This window comes from Macrobrachium nipponense, chromosome 9 (genome assembly GCF_015104395.2).
Source record: "Macrobrachium nipponense isolate FS-2020 chromosome 9, ASM1510439v2, whole genome shotgun sequence".
Classification (NCBI taxonomy): domain Eukaryota; kingdom Metazoa; phylum Arthropoda; class Malacostraca; order Decapoda; family Palaemonidae; genus Macrobrachium; species Macrobrachium nipponense.
The window spans coordinates 57,956,666-57,975,481 of record NC_061110.1 but is presented as its reverse complement, the minus strand read 5'-3'; the positions used below and the strand labels follow the sequence as shown (position 1 = coordinate 57,975,481).

Below are 18,816 nucleotides of genomic sequence, written 5' to 3'. Positions count from 1 at the left end.
AATCTTTTTGTTCTGCATTTTCTATCTTACTTTTAGTTCTATAACTTTCCATGCATTTTTTCTTTTGCAATACCTTTTTTTCCACTTTCTGATTTTCTGGAACAAGATCCTTCTGTCTCTTGTATGCATGAATGATGTTTACTTTTCTTCTTCGGTATATATTTTTCCACTATTTTCTCCAATATTTTTATATAATATCTCCGTATTTACCCTTATGTCATCACTTACGAAAATGTTATCCCAATCTTTGTTTAATTCTTCTTAATTTCTGACCATTTTATATTTTTACTGTAGAAGTTGTATTTTCCATATCCTTCCCACTTTTTCATTTCTTGCTTATCTCTATTTTTCACTTGCTTTGGAATGAACTGTTAATTCTATGACATTATGGTCTGAAATATTCGCATTATAAACTATTATTTCTTTAACATAATTCATCTCGTTCACAAATACTATGTCTAAAGTATTTTCCTTTCTTGTTGGCAGGTGATTTATTTGTTGAATGTTTGTATTCTAGTAGCATATCTAATAGCTTTTCAAATTGCCTCTTATCTTCTGCACTACTATTACTCTCTTTTTTATATGTATAAGTACAACCACAATCTCCTATTCGTTCTTTCCATTCTACGAAAGGAAAGTTGAAGTCACCAGATAGGAGAATAGTCCAGTCCTTGTGATTTCTACATATATCATCCAATTTTTCAATTATTAAGTCAAACTCTTTAGTATTAGGAGGTCTATATATTACTATGTTCATCATTTTTCAGATTCAAATTCTACCGCTATTAGTTCACATTCTGAGTTACTATATTTCTCATATATTTTTTCCTTGTTTTTTGTCTTTCCCATATAGAGAGAGAGAGAGAGAAAGAAAGAGACCAGCCAACTCCCAGCGTCCTCTCAGCCTAGGATGCCAGATGCGGTGGCTGTTCATCCCACAACTGTGACGTCTCCTTTCCCTATTATGACGTCATCGCCTGCTCTTGCTGAGCCGTCCGAGGCTTTAGTTCAAGAAGTCTACAAGACACTGGACTCTGTTTTGCAAGAGAGGATTTCTGCTGGGTCTACAAAGAAGAAGAGTCGGAAACGGACTAGTAAGAGATCACATAGAGAGAGGAGTTTCTCTCCTTCTACTATACCTATGCCATCCTCATCTCCCCGTCCTTAGTGGTGTCATCGTCTTCAAGTGAAAGGAGTGCATCGCCTTCTCCCCTACACGACCGTGTCTTTCTCACGTACATTCATGTCTTTGAGATTTAAGTTAGCTTTGACAGCCTGTATATGGTTGTACAGTATGTATTTTTGCAATAGCTATGTAAAATTTTAATTTTAATTGTAATACCATTTAGACTAATGTCCTATGTACTGCATAATTTGTTTAGTTAGCCAAAGACACTGTTTTTAAATGGTTTTAGATTATTAATTATGCCTAGGTTACTGTTTGTATCCCATCCGAGGCTATTTGGACTAAACTACCACTTAGTACACCAACAGTAGGATGTTTCCTAAATTGTTCTCTCTTAGCCTAGTATAGGGCATTGCCTAATCCAGATTATTCTAGATCAAATGTAAAAGCTATATAAAAACAGAAAGGTATTTACATGTAAATTCATAGTTATGCTAACAACTTTTGTCAATTCAAATTGTTTATATCTAGTCCTGGGTTATTTGGCCTACTATATAAAACAGTAACTTCTGAATACTTCCTCGTTGGACGAATGGTTTTTGCACTCGGCTACCAGTCTAGTGGTCCAAAATTCGATTCTCGGCTCGGCCAACGTGGAATCAGAGGAATTTACTTCTGGTGATAGAAATTAATTTCTTGAAATAATGTGGTTCGGATCCCACAATAAACTGTAGATCCCGTAGCTAGGTAACTAATTGGTTCCTAGACATGTAAAAATATCTGATCCTTCGGGCCAGCCCTAGGAGAGCTGATAATCAGCTCAGTGGTCTGGTAAAACTAATATATACTTTTTTTTCTAATATGAAACTAACTGATGTGAAATTTTAAAGCTAAGCTATCACCTAATAGTATAGGTTATTTTCTATTCTTAATTAATTTACCTTTAAAGGTATGGGATTAACCAGATGTAATTTGTAGCCTTCAAGATAGGCTACTACCTCATAGTCCATTTGGTCTATGTACTGCTTTTGGTCTATATAAAACAGTAAATTACTAATGTGAAACCTTATTATTAGGTTATCACCAAGTGTAGGCTATTGTATAATCCTGATCAACTGTTTTTGGTCTACTATAGCTAGGCTAGCCTATCGCCTAGCCCAGGTTATTGATCAAATCAATCTAGATTATTTAATTCCCTTTTAAGGGTATGCAAATGATAGCCTACAGTATTAAGACAATGCTTAAATATACAGGTTATATAGAATGGGAAAATTGTCTGTAACCTTTTACCTAACCGTAAGGTCTTTGGTGTAAACCTAGGCTACTGCCTAATATTAGGTTTTAGGCTACAGACAATATCTGCTACAGTCTAGCTAACATATTCTCACTGAATCGACATAGATTGTAGGCTACTGCCTGATAGACTACTGCTGACATCGTTATCTAAACTGATTATCTATTATTAATAATAATTGTGGAATATTTCTTTAGATAAAACTTCCAAATAGAATGATAAATTCTTCAAAACAACTTTCACTTCTACAAATAGCTATCGATCACAATTTGTAAGAAGCGCCGACGTGCACTAGTGAAAAAGCTGGTTTACAGCTTTTCACGTGCATTAAAATAATTGTTCTTTGGTCTAAACTAAAATATTTTTAGAGCGCACTTGAAATTTCAAGTTGGAAGTTTTCATGAACTTTGGTAAGTAATGAAATCAATAAGCGAAGATCGAAACTCTCTGTGCTAACGATTGTAAATCGCTAGCACCGATGAGGTATGTACTGGTGAAAAACGACGGTTTACAATTTTCCATGCAGACTAAAATCATTGTTCCACGTTACAAAGTAGCAAAATTTTTAAATGAAATTTAAAATTGTACATTTAGCTTTCAACTTATATGTTTCCATGAACCTCAGTACTAATGAAATTCATAGGTAAGTGAAGAACGAAATTCTCGGACCTAGCCTAACAATCAAAAAACATAATAAGCCGATTACGGTTTCTCATTCACAATAAAATGTTGCTCTACAGTCCAAATAAAAATTCTTTAACTGTAACTTACAACTATGCACTTAGCTGAGTCGATAAGCGAAGAACGAACTTCTCTGAGCTCTGGTTTCTTGCACGACCCAAGAAAGGAATGGCGTCTTGGTCAGATTTTTGTTGTATGTAAACAATATGACTGCATATGGGCATAGCCACTTCTTCATTTTCTTGCGGTTTTGACGTAGTAGGAAAACTAGGTACAGGCAGTCCCCGGCTTACGACGGTTCCGGCTTACGACGTTCCGAGGTTACGACGCTTTTTCTTAATATTCAATGGAAATTCCGTCCTGGGTTACGACGCTTGTTCCGAGGTTACGACGCTGACGCTTCCGACGCCCGAGTTAACGACCGCTTTTAAAAAACGCATGCTATGATAAAAATCCTTTATAGTTTAGCACAGTACTATAATAAAAATATGTTTTGGTTACATTACAACAAAAATTTTGAGGTTATGATGATTTTTGACACTTTTTTTTTTTTTGTATTTTTATTTTTTGAATTTTTTTTTAGTGACGCCGCAATATGCGGAACTAGTTTGCGGGCGTGAATACACTAGCTTGGGATGCGCAGTTTAAAACAGTCCAAAAGCGCAAATATAATGAAAAATCATTGCTTGTTTCCAGTACATAATTAAAAAAACTAAGTTTCTGGTTAGATTACAACACAAATTCCAAGGTTACGACGTTTTGTTATGCTTTTTAACGATACCTCATATGCAGAACTAGTTTTTGAGCGGAGGTGCATAAATTAATTAACGCTATTAAACTGTATGGTAAATTGACCGAACAACGACCTCGGACGGTCGAGGACGCCAAGCGTAACAATACGAAAGGACGCCACTTCAATCGCGTGCCTGCCTGCATTTCACTAGGTTGTGTGCTGAGACGTTGCTGAAATTCCTTGCCATTTTCGCAAATTTACAATGGCTCCTAAACGCCAAAGTACTTCCTCCGATGATAGTTCATCCAAGAAGAGGAAGGTCATCACGATGGAGGTCAAATATGACGTGATTAAAGCGTTCGGAGAAGGGAGAAACTAACACTGAAATAGGCCGTTCTTTAGGCTTGAGCAGGACCACGGTGGTAACCATTGTGAAGGATAAGGAACGTATTCTGAAGCATGTTAAGGATGCTGCACCGATGAAGTAAACGGTGATAAACGAGAAGCAACGTAGCCAGAGCATTGTTGAAATGGAGAAATTGCTCATGATCTGGCTGGAGGTGACCATAACCAGCGTCGTGTTCCGGTGAGCTTAAGTGTGATCCAGGAGAAGGCTAGAGCGCTGCATGAGGCAGTAGTGAAAAGTTTGGCGAAGGCAGTGCTGGTGGTGAATTTTCCGCGAGTAGAGGTTGGTTTAACCGTTTTAAGGCTCGTGCAAATTTGCATAATGTGAAGCTGCAAGGTGAAGCTGCTAGTGCTGATAGCGAAGCAGCAGAAAGTTTTCCAGGTGGTTTGGCTGAGATAATTAAGGATGGTGGTTACACGGCTGACCAAGTCTTTAATGTGGATTGAGACTGGATTATTTTGGAAAAGAATGCCAAACATCGAACGTACCTTTCCAAGGAGGAGAAGTCAGCACCTGGCCATAAAGCTGGAAAGGAGCGACTGACTTTGCTGTTTGGGGCCAATGCAAGTGGTGATTTGAAACTGAAGCCCTTGCTGGTGTATTTGGCCGAGAATCCCAGGGCTTTCAAGGGCATTTTCAAGAGTCAACTCCCTGTGATTTGGAAATCTAACAAGAAGGCGTGGGTTACCTTAATGGTCTTCGAAGATTGGTTCAATGACCATTTCGTGCCAGCAGTGGAGCGGTATTTGACTTCGAAGGGTCTGCCTTTTAAGGCCCTCTTAGTCCTGGACAATGCCCCTGGTCACCCTTCAAATTTGAGCGACATGCATCCTAATGTGAAGGTGGTGTACCTCCCACCCAATACCACATCGCTGATACAGCCAATGGACCAGGGAGTAATAGCTAATTTCAAGGCTTACTACCTTTAGAAGGACCATAACGTTTTGCTTTGAGGGCCAGTAGAAGAAGCTAACAAGGAGTTGACACTGAAGCAATTATGGAAGGGCTACAACATTGCAGATGCATTGAAGAAACATTGCAAGTGCTTGGGACGAGGTGAAGACGACCACTTTAAATGGGGCCTGGAGGAAACTGTGTCCACAGTTTGTGCACAGTTTTGAAGGCTTTGACCAGGCAGAAGACGTCGAGACTGTGACGAGGAAGATCGTAGGGCTAAGTAAGAGGCTGAAACTCGATCTTGGAACCTGATGATGTAACAGAGCTGCTGGCTTCCCATGGAGAGGAATTGTCTGCAGAGGACTTACTAGAACTTGAACAACAAATGATTGAGGAAGAGGAGGCGGCACCAGAGCCAAAACCCAGGTCATTACCTGTGAAAGGCTTGTCAGAGGGTTTTACTCATCTGGAGAGAGCCTTGGCTTCTTTTGAGGCAGAAGACCCTAACGTTTCTAGGTTTGACAAAATCAAGAGAGGAATCATGGATTTGGTGACTTTCTACAAGGAGACCCTGAAGGAGAAGCAGACGAAGAGAAGTGTGCAGTCCAGGCTTGACACTTTCTTTCACAAGTCTCCAGTACCACCACCTCCCACTCCTAGTCCTGGTAAGGAATTCTGAACTGTTTTACTAATTTATGTTTTTTACATAGTGTACATATTAAAATGTGTTAATTTTTTAATGTAACAACTAAATGTAAGAGTAAATTGTAACTTCATTAATTTTTGCATCATTTGTAATTTTATTGCAGAAGTGGTGACAGTTCCAGATCCCCCTGTACTACCTACCTGTGACAGTTCCAGATCTCCCTGTACTACCTGTGACAGTTCCAGATCTCCCTGTACTACCTGTGACAGTTCCAGATCCCCCTGTACCTGGACCCTCTGTATCAGCCCGCCCACCTGTACGTTGTACAATCAGGTAAGCAATTTCATTTTTCTCATTTTCATGTTGGAAATTGTTTACACCCTACATACATACGTACACTAACTTACATAGTGGTACAATGTGTTTGATGTTGCATAACCTTATTATTTTTTTTTTTTTTTTTCATTTCAGACCCCTTTGATAGTGACAGTGACCCAGATGACCCTGAGCCTTTCCATGGTTTTGATGCCTCGCCCTATACATCAGGTAAAGGAATCCTTAACAAATTTGTATTAAAATGTTTATAAATTGCTAATAGAAATTTTATTAAAAGTGTACATATGCTACAATTACATCCACCTTATAATAATATTTGTTAGTACCCATATCATTCTTTCCAGATGTGATGTTCCCTATCAGTTGATACCCTCATCAGTTGATACGAGTATCACCTCTCCGAGCCCAAATCAGTTGATACGAGTAGTATCACCTCTCCCATTCTTCAGGTAAAGAATTCTTCATTTTTTATATTGAAACATACGTATTACACACTACATATGTCCAAACAGTAATAACATGTGCAGTAGTTACAGTAGTAGTAACTATCATTTTATATATTTTTTATCATTCCAGACTCCCAAGCACCTGCCCATCCCACTCCATAGCCCAGCCACCCACTCTCATGTACCATATGGCCATCCCAGTAAGCAAAGCCAACCACTAGAATTTGGTAAGGACATTTTTTTTTTATTAATGTTTTATTATTACATATGTATCACCATGTTATGTATGTAACATACATACTATATAATCATATGTACTATTACATTATCATTCCAGACTGGCATGCACCTGTGACTTACATAAACCAGACCTCTACATAGCCTACATGTCTTCATTTTGCTGAAGGTAAGGAATTCTCAGTTGTGTTTAATGTTTGCATACGTACAATAAATTTTGTACACCTAAGTGGTTACATACTGTCCTTTAATATTAATTCTTCATTCCAGACTGCCCATCATCCTAGCCTGTATCTGTGATAAAGCACACTGAAGTTAGGTTTGGAATGCATCCTTATCATGAATGCTCTACACCTCCACCTCCATCTCCCACAACCTAGGTAACAGCTTTGAGACTCACTAAAAGTTGGTAAGTTATGTAAGGAATTTCTAAATTAAGTTTATACTACATGTTATATGTGATATTAAACCACTGTATGGTGCATATTACTGTATGTAACTTACTATGCATAGAGTACTTACTGACAAAATTATTTTTTGTACATTCCAGAACCCCCTGAATGATGTAGGCTATGGGGCCACATAAGACTTTGTCCATCCAGGGTTACATTGAACGACAACTTTAAACTAAAAGTAAGGAATTAATTAACATACATTAACTCTTTTAGTACTCTTGATATATCTACAGTAATTAACATATTGCATTCACAACTTTCTGTAGTGTATATTTTGTACACTAATTTTGTTACTTTTTCCTTCCAGAACCAACATTTTTCACACAACTCCAGGTTGTTACTAACAAATTACTACTACAAGTGTCATCAACGGGATAACTACAAGTAGAAGCACCATTTTGGATGGAAAAAACCCTTCAGGAAAGTATACGTATCACAGGTAACATGTAGTGTAACAAAGTATGAACAGTAAGGTTTTTACATACAGTAGTACATATGTATTACATACGTACATAACTTTTTTTTACAGGAATTTCCAACCAAGTTTGATTATGTACATACATGTTATAAACCACTGTACGTATGGTTACTGTATGTAACTTACTAAACATACATAACATGACTTAACTTTGATACTTTTTTGGTACATTCCAGAAAACCAGGACCCCCTCCATGATGCAGGCTATGGGGCCACATAAAACTTTGTCCAGGTTACTACATAACATAAAGGTAAGGAATTATACATAGTGTAGTAAACATACATTAAGTAAGTTTATACGTACATACTAAAAAAAAGTGACCAAGATCTCTCACATGGGATAAGTGATCAAGGTCCCTCATGGAATTACGTACATACTGTACACTCCCTGCTGAACAGGGCGGTTGTAGACCAATCATTTATACTATGCATACCAGTTGATATTAAACCACTGTATGGTGCATATTACTGTAGTAACTTACTATGCATAGAGTACTTACTGACAAAATTATTTTTTGTACATTCCAGAACCCCCTGAATGATGTAGGCTATGGGGCCACATAAGACTTTGTCCATCCAGGGTTACATTGGAACGACAAACTTTAAACTAAAGGTAAGGAATAAAATTAACATACATTAACTAAGTTTTATACATGTTATATATGTGATATTAAACCACTGTATGGTGCATATTACTGTATGTAACTTACTATGCATAGAGTACTTACTGACATACTAATTATTTTTTGTACATTCCAGAACCCCCTGAATGATGTAGGCTATGGGGCCACATAAGACTTTGTGCATCCAGGGTTACATAGCAGGACAACTTTAAACTAAAAGTAAGGAATTAATTCACATACATTAACTTTTTTACTCTTGATATAACTCAAAGTAAGGAATTATAAACTAAAAGTAAGGAATTAATTAACATACATTAACTCTTTTACTCTTGATATCTATAATTTACATATTGCATTCAGGACTTTGTGTAGTATTTTGTACTAATTGTGTTATACTTTTACCTTCCAGAGCTACCAGACTGGGATTTTAGTGTACTCCAGGATCTACCAAATACTACTACGAAGTGTACAGTGCATAATATAGTGTTTAGTGTATAATCTAACCTAAGGATTAAGTGTAGTACATTGTGCTTTATAGTGTCACAAGAGTTTAATAAAGAATTATACCTTCAAGAACCATCCTTTGCCATTGAAATAACCACACTACACATCATGCAATATACTTGCATGTCACACAGGTAAGGTCTCTAACTTTTTCTTAGTTTAAGGCATATTTCCAAGTGTCGTTCCGGCTTACGACGATTTTCGGCTTACGACGCGCCTCAAGAACGGAACCCCCGTCGTAACCCGGGGACTGCCTGTATTAGCGTTCACTGAGGATAACAGAGACTGCCCTCTCATCCTGAGTCCATTTATACTCTATATCATGTGTTATAATGTTTATCATTACAACATACCAGTTAAGAGAATTCTTTGACATCAGTCTGGTCACCATGGAGCTCTGGATAGACCATGGAAAGGGTACTCCTTGAGGACGAGACAGCAACCATGCTATCAAAAATATATTGTTACAGTACATATGGCAAAATAAAACTTGGACAAAGCATACACCTAGGACAGCAGGAAAAATATTTTGGGTAGTTTACATATCCACAGACAGCCTACAGCTCCTAAACTATGATCCCAAATAAAAAAAATGCATAGAATCAAAGTTGTCCAGCATTCCAAAATCTACTCGAAAAGTCACTTATCTGACCAATTTACACCAATTCCCATCAGCCAATATTTCCCATGAAACATGATATTGTTATGATACAATAAAGTTTCATACATACTTACCTGGCAGATATATACTTAGCTAAGACTCCGTCGTCCCCGACAGAAATTCAAATTTCGCGCCACTCGCTACAGGTAGGTCAGGTGATCTACCGGCCTACCCTGGGCGGCAGGACTAGGAACCATTCCCGTTTTCTATCATATTTTCTCTCTTCCACCTGTCTCCTGCGGGGAGGCTGGGTGGGCCATAATCATATATATCTGCCAGGTAAGTATGTATGAAACTTTATTGTATCATAACAATATCATTTTCATACAATCAACTTACCTGTCAGATATATACTTAGCTGATTGGCACCCTTTGGTGGAGGGTAAGAGACAGCTACTTCTGGAATAGACAGGTAAACAACATATGTGGTAGGTATAAATAAACCTTGGTTCCTACCTGATAGGTGGTAGAAAATGTGGGTGCTGCCCAGTAGTCTGCATCACCTCAAGAAACTTTAGCGAGATATATGATCTATGGCCAAGAGTTCTTGTGGGTCTGCCGATGGGGTCTTATCCGCTTACTCGGCAGAGGCTGAAAGGACTTTGTCAATGGGTGCTGATCCACTTATATGACAATACACCTTATGAAGGAGCATACAACCAATCCCGACCACCTGATCCTAACCACATGTTAGTAATAAAGATTGTTCCGAGTTATCCCCCAAACTCTTCACAACAACCATAACTCAAAAACACAATACGCACACATACATAAATTTTCAAAAAAAAAAAAAAAATAATACTCATCTAATAAGATATCACAAGAGTTCCTTACTGAACAACAGTGACTGGCCGCCAGTGTGACACCTAGCCCTTTTTGTTAGAAGAAAGTCTAGAACATATCTAAAAAGAAGGTATGTATACACTTAAGGATTGGTGTTGGCTCCTATACCCAGGATCGTATCCGCAGACACGAAGGGACCTAGAGAAAAACATTTCTCGTAAGTCACACGAACATCTCTCAAGTAATGAGATGCAAATACTGAGTTGCATCTCCAAAATGTCGTATCCAAGATGTTTTTTAGTGACATATTCTTTTGAAACGAGAGAGACGTCGCTACTGCTCTCACTTCATGAGCTTTCACTCTCAACAGTTGAAACTCTTCGTCAGGACAGATCTTATGCGCCTCTGTAATGACGTTTCTCACAAAGAATGCTAGAGCATTCTTGGACATCAGTCTTGTGGGGTCTTTTACCGCGCACCAAAGACCTTGTCTAGAGCCCCCCATCTGGTGTTTTCTCTGAAGGTAGAACTTTAGAGCTCTTACAGGACAGAGAGATCTCTCTGCTTCTCTACCTACGAGACTCGATAAGCCTTTAACCTCGAAGTCTAGGCCAGGGATTCGTGGGATTCTCGTTTTTAGCTAAAAACAAAGCTTTAAACGAGCAAATGGCTGAGTCCCCCTTGAATCCTACTCTATCCTCCAGAGCATGCAGTTCACTAACTCTTTTTGCTGTAGCTAAAGATAATTGGAATAAGCATTTTCTAGTTATGTCTCAAAAAGATGCCAGATGAGGAGGTTCGAACCTTTCGGATGACAGGAATTTGAGCACTACATCTAGGTTCCAGCTAGGAGGAACCGGTTCCTTAGACTTCGTAGTCTCAAAAGATCTTATGAAATCGTGGAGATCCTTATTATCTGCCAGATCTAATCCTCTATTCCTGAAGACTGCCGAAAGCATGCTTCTGTATCCCTTTATTGTGGATACAGATAGATGAGATTCTTCCCTTAGGAACAGCAGGAAATCAGCAATCTCCGTTACAGAGGTAGTGGAGGAGGACAACTTCTTAGATTTGCACCACCTTCTAAAAACCTCCAACTTGGACTGATATACTCGTCTAGTGGAGGCTCTGCGGGCTCTCGCGATCGCGCTTGCAACTTTACGAGAAAACCCTCTCGCTCTGACGAGTCTTTCGATAGTCGAAAGGCAGTCAGAGCGAGAGCGGGGAGGTTTTGATGATACCTCTGGAAGTGTGGTTGTTTGAGAAGATCCATCCTTCTTGGGAGGGATCTGGGAAAATCTACCATCCACTCCACCACCTCCGTGAACCAATCTTGTGCCGGCCAAAAGGGAGCTATCAGGGTCACCCTTGTCCCCTTTGAAGCCACAAATTTTTTCAAGAACTAATCCCAGGATCTTGAAAGGAGGAAAAGCGTAGACGTCTACGTGAGACCAGTCTAGTAGGAAGGCGTCAACTATCAGAGCTCTGGGGTCTTCTACCACCGAGCAAAAGACTTCCAGCCTTTTGGAGAGGAACGTGGCGAAGAGATCCACATGAGGGGTCCCCCAAAGAGACCAGAGATCTTGACACACTTCTGAGTGGAGGGTCCACTCTGTGTGAAGGACCTGGTTCCTCCTGCTGAGTCTGTCCGCCCTTACGTTCCTTTCTCCCTGAATGAATCTCGTAAGCAGGGTTTGAGATGTTCCTCTGGGACGTCCAAAGCAGAAGGTCTCTTGCAAGTTCGTAAAGGCACAAGGAGTGGAGTCCCTCCTTGTTTCCGAATGTAGGCAAGTGCTGTGGTGTTGTCCACATTTACTTGAACTACTTTTGTTCGACCAAAAGAGGTTCTAGACTCTTCAGAGCCAGGTGTACGGCAAAGAGTTCTTTGCAGTTTATGTGCCAGGACACCTGCGCTGCTTCCCAGGTGCCCAACCTCCTTCGAGCCTAATGTTGCTCCCCAACCTTTCTCCGACGGGTCGGAGTACAACACTAGGCTTGGGTTCTGGATCTTCAGGGAGACTCCCTTGTTCTCCTTCAAAGGGGCAACCACCATTCTAAGTGAGGTCTCATCTCCACTGGAATGGGAAAGGCGTCTGAAAGATGTCCGGTCTTCCAACTCCAAGACTTCTTGAGGAAGAATTGAAGTGGACGTAAATGAAGTCTTCCTAGCGGGAAGAACTGTTCGAGCGAGGAAAGGGTCCCTAGAAGGCTCAACCATTCCCTCGCCGACGTCTGTTCCTTCCCTAAGAAGAGAGAGACTTTCTCCAAGCCTTTTGCGAGTCTCTCTTGCGAAGGAAGTACTCGAAAACCCCGAGAATCCATCTGAATCCCCAGATAGACTAAGTTCTGTCTGGGGGTCAGCTGCGACTTCTCGAGGTTTACGAGTAATCCCAACGATCTGATCAGGTTTTAGGGTCAACATAAGGTCCTCCAAACACTGTCTCTCTGATCTGGCCCTGATGAGCCAGTCGTCCAGATACAGAGAGATATTTACACCTTTGAGGTGAAGAAACCTCACCACATTCTTCATCAGGCTTGTGAAGACCTGAGGAGCTGTGGACAGGCCGAAACACAAGGCCCTGAACTGAAAGATCCTTCCCCCCGTCATGAAACGGAGGTACTTCTTCGATGAAGGGTGAATCGGGACGTGAAAATAGGCGTCCTGGAGATCCAGAGACACCATCCAATCTCCTTGGCGCATAGCCGCAAGGACTGAGGCCGAAGTCTCCATAGAGAACTTCTCCTTCTGAACAAATTTGTTCAGAGCGCTGACGTCTAGTATTGGCCTCCAGCCCCCCGAGGCCTTCGCAACCAGAAAAAGGCGATTGTAAAACCCCAGGGAGTTTGATCCAGTACTAGTTCTATCGCTCTCTTGTCCCACATCTGATCCACCATCAGTCGAAGAGCATCCCTCAGCACAGGATCCCTGTATCTGGCTGACAGTTCCCGCGGAGTTGAAGTCAGGGGAGGACTGTCCAGGAAAGGGATAAGGTATCCCTTCCTTATCACCGACATTGATGAGGCGTCCGTGTTGATACGTGCCCAGGACTCCACAAATCCCAGGAGCCTGGCACCTACTGGTGTTTGGAGGAGAGAAGCATCACTTTCCCTTCTTAAAGGGACGGAAGGCAGATCTACCTCTCCTCTCAGGAGCCTTCCTTTTAGAGGGCGCTCTGGAGGGAGGGCCTCCTCGAAAGGGCTGAAGAGACATACTCGGCCCTTTCTTCTCAACTACTGCTGCAGGTCTCCTCTTCTTCCTAGATGACTTAAGAAGCAGGTCTTGAGTCGCCTTCTCAGTTAGTGATCGGGAAATGTCCTTCACCAACTGAGAAGGAAACAAAAAGTCAGATAAAGGAGAGTACAACAGAGCTGCTCTCTGAGTGTGTGAGACTGCTTTGGTCAAGAAAGCACTGAAGACCGTCCTCTTCTTGATCAGTCCTGCTCCAAATAAAGAGGAGACTTCTAAGGATCCATCTTGTACTGCCTTGTCGATGCACGACAGTATACAAAGGAGTACTTCCGGGTCGAGACCCTCAGCGTCATGAGCCTTCTTGGACATCACCCCAAGGGACCAATCTAAGAAATTAAAGACTTCCAAAACGTGGAAGAGTCCCTTGAGGAGATGATCCAATTCCGAAATGCCCCAAGTCACACGGGCAGAGTTCAGTCCGTGTCTTCTAGACGCATCCACTAAGGTAGAAAAGTCTGCTTCGGCAGAGGACGGGAGAGAAAGACCCATATTCTCTCCCGTTTCGTACCAAATGGCTCTTCTGCCAGCGAGTCTCGCTGGGGGCATGCAGAAGACCATCCTGACTAGTTCCTTCTTAGTATCCATCCAAGTATTTAGTGACTGAAGAGCCCTCTTCATAGAGATAGTAAGTCTCATTTTAAGGAAAGACGAGGATTTAGGCACCTTTGCGCTTGAAAACAGAGAGCGCGGAGAGGGAGGAGCGGCGGGAGTTAACGCATCCCCATATTCCTCAAGAAGAAGGGCTGTTAAGACTTTGTAGCTGGAAAGTCCTTCCCTACCGCGAGCCTCGTCTTCAGAATTCTCGTCCATCTCAGGGTCCAAAGGAGAATCCCCAGCAAAAACAGGAAGTCTTCTATCCGAGGGAGACAAACTCCTTATTCCTTATAGGAGAGGGACTAAGAGAGTGTACAGAGTCCCTCTTGACAACAGTAGACGTCTCACGTCTGGTTGGTGCATCAAGTCTGATAGACGGATGACGCTTGTAAGACGCCTCGCGTTTGGTTGGCGCCTCTTGCCTAGCTGGCTCCTCGTATCTGGATGACGCCTCGCGCCTGGAAGACGCCTCGCGCTCGGATGGCGTCCTGGCTGGCGCCTCGCGCCTGGCTGACTCCTCCCGTCTGGAGGACGCCTCGCGCTCGGCTGGCGTCCTGGCTGGCGCCTCGCGCCTGGGTGACTCCTCATGTCTGGAGGACGTCTCGCGCTCGGCTGGCGTCCTGGCTGGCACCAAGCGCCTGTCTGAAGCTTCGCGTTTGGATGACGCTTCACGTCCTGTTGACGTCCTGGCTGGCATCTCGTGCCTGATAGGCTGCACGTATCTGGAAGACGTTTCGCGCCTAGAAGACGTCTCGCGTACGGCTGGCGTCCTGGCCGGAGCCTCGCGTCTGTCATGAGTTTCTCTTGCACTTGTTCTGAAATGCAAGTCCTCTTCTACATGCTTGGAAGAGGAAGCTTCATGTCTGGAAGGCGCCTCGCGCCTGGCAGGTGAAAGAGGACGAGACTTCTTGATAGGAAGCGCAACGTCCTTCTTGCGCGTTGAATCTCTAGTCAGAACTCCTACCAAGGAGGCTAGTTGTTCCTGAACAGCAAGTAGGATCCTCTTAGAAGCTTCCCCGGCGTCCTCCTCAATGGGAGGAGAGGGAGACCTCGAAGGAGAACGATCCGATACATCCATATAGGGAGACGTAGGCACAAACTTCGCCTTCTTGATCGAGGAGGGAGCTTCATCAGAAAAGCGCTCTGGGCTCGAGTTCAAAGAAGGTTCTTTCCAATGCCTTTTCAGGGGCCTGGAAAGATCCGAATCCTTCCTCCCTCGTTTAGGTGAAGGAGAGGGAGAAGAAGAGAAGCACTCTCGCAGGACGCTTCTTCTAAAGCGGTCCTGAGCAGTCTGATGCGAAACAGAACCTGCTGAAGGGACGTCTGACCGTTGGGGATTCTCCACGACCTCCTTAAGGCTTTCGACTTTCCTTCTCCTCTGGGCATGGGAGCTTGGAAGCGGTCTAGGCCTGGGAGCGTCGCAGAGACGATCAAACGCCCCCTCCACAACACTGGGAGCACTCACTTCACTGTACATGTCACTGTCACTATCCTTACCTTTTAGGGCCGCCATTTTGGACCTCATCTTGTGGATAGTAGCCATCAGGTCGGCGATTTCAGAGGCCGATTCTGAATGCAAAGCCTGTGAAAGTCCCGATATAGAGGGAGAATCAAAAACATTAAGATTAGGAGAGATAGACTCAATAAAAGGCTCAATAGGCCTTGAACACACACCCTTTGATGCACGTCTCACTCTATCCCTTTCTAACTTCCTCAAGTAAGAAGTTAGAGTCTTCCATTCTTCAGCATTCAACCCCTCACATTCATGACAGGTATTAGATGAAGAACATTCAAACCCCCTACATTTACGACATACAGTGTGAGGATCAACCGAAGCCTTCGGTATCCTCACCTTTCAGCCTACATTCACACACATTCTCACACTAACACTTGAATCAGACATACTGAGAAAAAATCCAAAAGCAAATCCAAATTCAGTCCACAGTAGCGAATGCCAAAAACACGATCCAGGTACGTCACCAAAAAGTCCGATGAAACGATGATCAAATGCTTTGAAATAAGATTTCAGGTCAGGAGGTAGTAACAACAATGTTGATACCACCGGCGACAGAGAAAATATGATAGAAAACGGGAATGGTTCCTAGTCCTGCCGCCCAGGGCAGGCCGGTAGATCACCTGACCTACCTATAGCGAGTGGCGCGAAATTTGAATTTCTGTCGGGGACGACGGAGTCTTAGCTAAGTATATATCTGACAGGTAAGTTGATTGTATGAAAATAACTTTTCTAAGTACCCAGTTGATGTGAACGGTGACATGGAGGTCGGAGCTCCCGTAGTTCTTGAGATCACTGCAGTGAGGCGTTGTAGATCGCCTGGACCTCAGAGCGGGAATTTTAAATCAAACCAATCCTGTATCAGGTTGACCCAGCTAATTCCCAAGGAACATGGATTAATTTACTACCAACCAATAAAAAACGTGTCTGATGGATATGATTCATACACCTATACCTTCTCTTGAAGAATTCATTCTTTCTGTAGTTCACCACCATCAAGGATAGAAAACATAAAGTATTGTTCCCGAAAAATGTCTCTGCAGATGAGTTCGACACTTATACGTACTCATTTGTATATTAGCATTGTGATAGAGTTTCTAAGCAACACCGACGAATTTGTGAAATGGCTTTATAGAGAAGGTTTACTTGGTGATTATTCAGGTTTATGTACAATGTGCAACACAGGAAACCAACGATTCATTAAAGATGGGACCAGCAAGGCCACAAGCCAGCCCATACACATGTGGCGCTGTGCAAATAGCAAGTGCAGAAAGAAGGTATCAGTTCGGTACAGGTAATTTTTTGAAAAGTCGCAGCTGTCTCTCAAAACAATAATTATATTGATAATTTGTTTCACTAAGAAAACCCCACAGTGTGTTGTGAGGGATTTTGTTATGCCTCTAGCACCTAACACCATGGTGGATTGGTATAATTTTTGTAGGTATAATTTTTGTAGAGATATATGTTGCCAAATCCTGTTCTGATAATAGGAAAATCGGTGATCCTAGTCATATTGCCGAGATCAACGAATCTAAATTTGGGAAGCGGAAGTACAACCATGGCCGTAAGGTGGATGGATCTTGGGTGTTTGGGTGGCATTGACTGACACTTGGGACCTTTTTGTAAGGTGGTTCCTGACCTTTCTGCCAAACTCTGCTACCGGTGTTGCTTGATAACATGCTTCCAGAACCCGCAATCGTATCTGATTCCTGGAAGGCATACAGCAAAGTCCGGGATCATTATTTCACACAGAATGTCGTGAACAACAGTGTTAACTCTGTTAACCCAGACGACCCGAATGTACACACGAACACTATAGAATTGCAGTGACGTGTTCTTAAACGGAACGCACTACCGAGACATGGTATGCAGAAAGAACTTTATGAAAGCTATTTTTCTATGTACTGTATCCAGAAAGGGTATCTACAAGATGTTCCGTGTCCATTTCGGGCATTTCTGAATCTGATCAAGCATGTCTATCCGCCAAAAAGCCGTCTGACATCCCCCATCTCAGATTTAATTTCCCGGTCTGAAACAATAAGACCAGGACCATCTACCAGCGAGGCACGTGATCCCCCGCTGAGACTGATGCCTTCATGGTCGTTGGACAGCAACGACTTTGAATACGGTAAGTTGTATAATAATTTTTGTTAGCCTAAATTAGTTTCGGTTAGTTTGAAGCCAGTACTGAAGCACGTGTTCAAACAGATCTATCGGCCCTAAATGAGCATGTAGGTACATGCATAGTGCCACCATTTGTATGTAAAGTGGTAGGTCAGTCTGTGGTAACGAGCAAGGTGTTTAGTGTTACAGTTATGAGGGGAATTATAGCCTAGGCTAGCTGTGACCTTTTGTAAGTAGAAGGGCTCATTCTCTGTAACCTCTGAGGCTAGTGCGCGCAGTGAAACAATACCTCTTGCTAGAACTAACAAGCTTGCCAAGAATATTTAAATATGCTAATAAGGAAAAGCGCCATTCCGCCACGTTCTTACTGACAGTACATATAAACAATCACCGTTAACATCTAATTTATCAGTAATGTCGGTTAGTGGTAGCCTAGGCTAGTCTCTCGTTTTACATGTAGAGTTGTGGTTCAAAGTTCTGTATGCAAAGTAAGGAGTCCTGGGCTAGCCTAGGTCAAATTTGTATGCAAAGTAACGGGTCAAACATTATTGTATGTAGCGTAAGCGGGTCAAAGGTTTGTATGCAAAAATCATGGGTCAAACTTTTGTATGTAGAGCAAAGGGTCAACTGTTACAAAACCGTAAATATGTACATTAATGTGTCTCTACACCAGGAATTGAGAGTTTTGGACACCGTAAACAGCACCCAAAAACCCCGGTTTTCCACAAGGGTCCCCCTTTACCATTTGATATTTTTCCTATGCTTTCTTTTCACTAGGTCAACTACAAAATCGTTGTTCATAACAATTATAATGTTTCCCATCTCAATTCCAAAACTGCAGTATACATGTATAGATAATTTCATATTTTTCCCCATGAAAATAGATCATCTGCAGATATGAGACCCCTCTAATATTTTTAATAACAACTCAATTGTAATTAATAAAAAAACAGTACTGTACCTAATACTGCAATGTAGTGCGTCATACATACATTTTTCAGTCTGCGCATGTGCATCTATAAGTATTTC

General features: G+C 41.9%; 1 protein-coding gene and 1 long non-coding RNA gene across 9 annotated transcripts in view; one reads left to right on the top strand and one right to left on the bottom strand.

The window, feature by feature from the left end:
• The window catches only part of LOC135217861 (1-phosphatidylinositol 4,5-bisphosphate phosphodiesterase delta-4-like), a 329,361-nt gene that overhangs the window by 95,659 nt on the left and 214,886 nt on the right, over positions 1–18,816 (bottom strand). The gene's annotated exons all lie outside the window — the stretch shown is intronic.
• On the top strand, positions 7,093–7,657 carry LOC135218451 (uncharacterized). Its single transcript, XR_010315331.1, has 3 exons — positions 7,093–7,211; positions 7,353–7,435; positions 7,565–7,657. It is a non-coding gene; the product is annotated as an uncharacterized LOC135218451 (long non-coding RNA).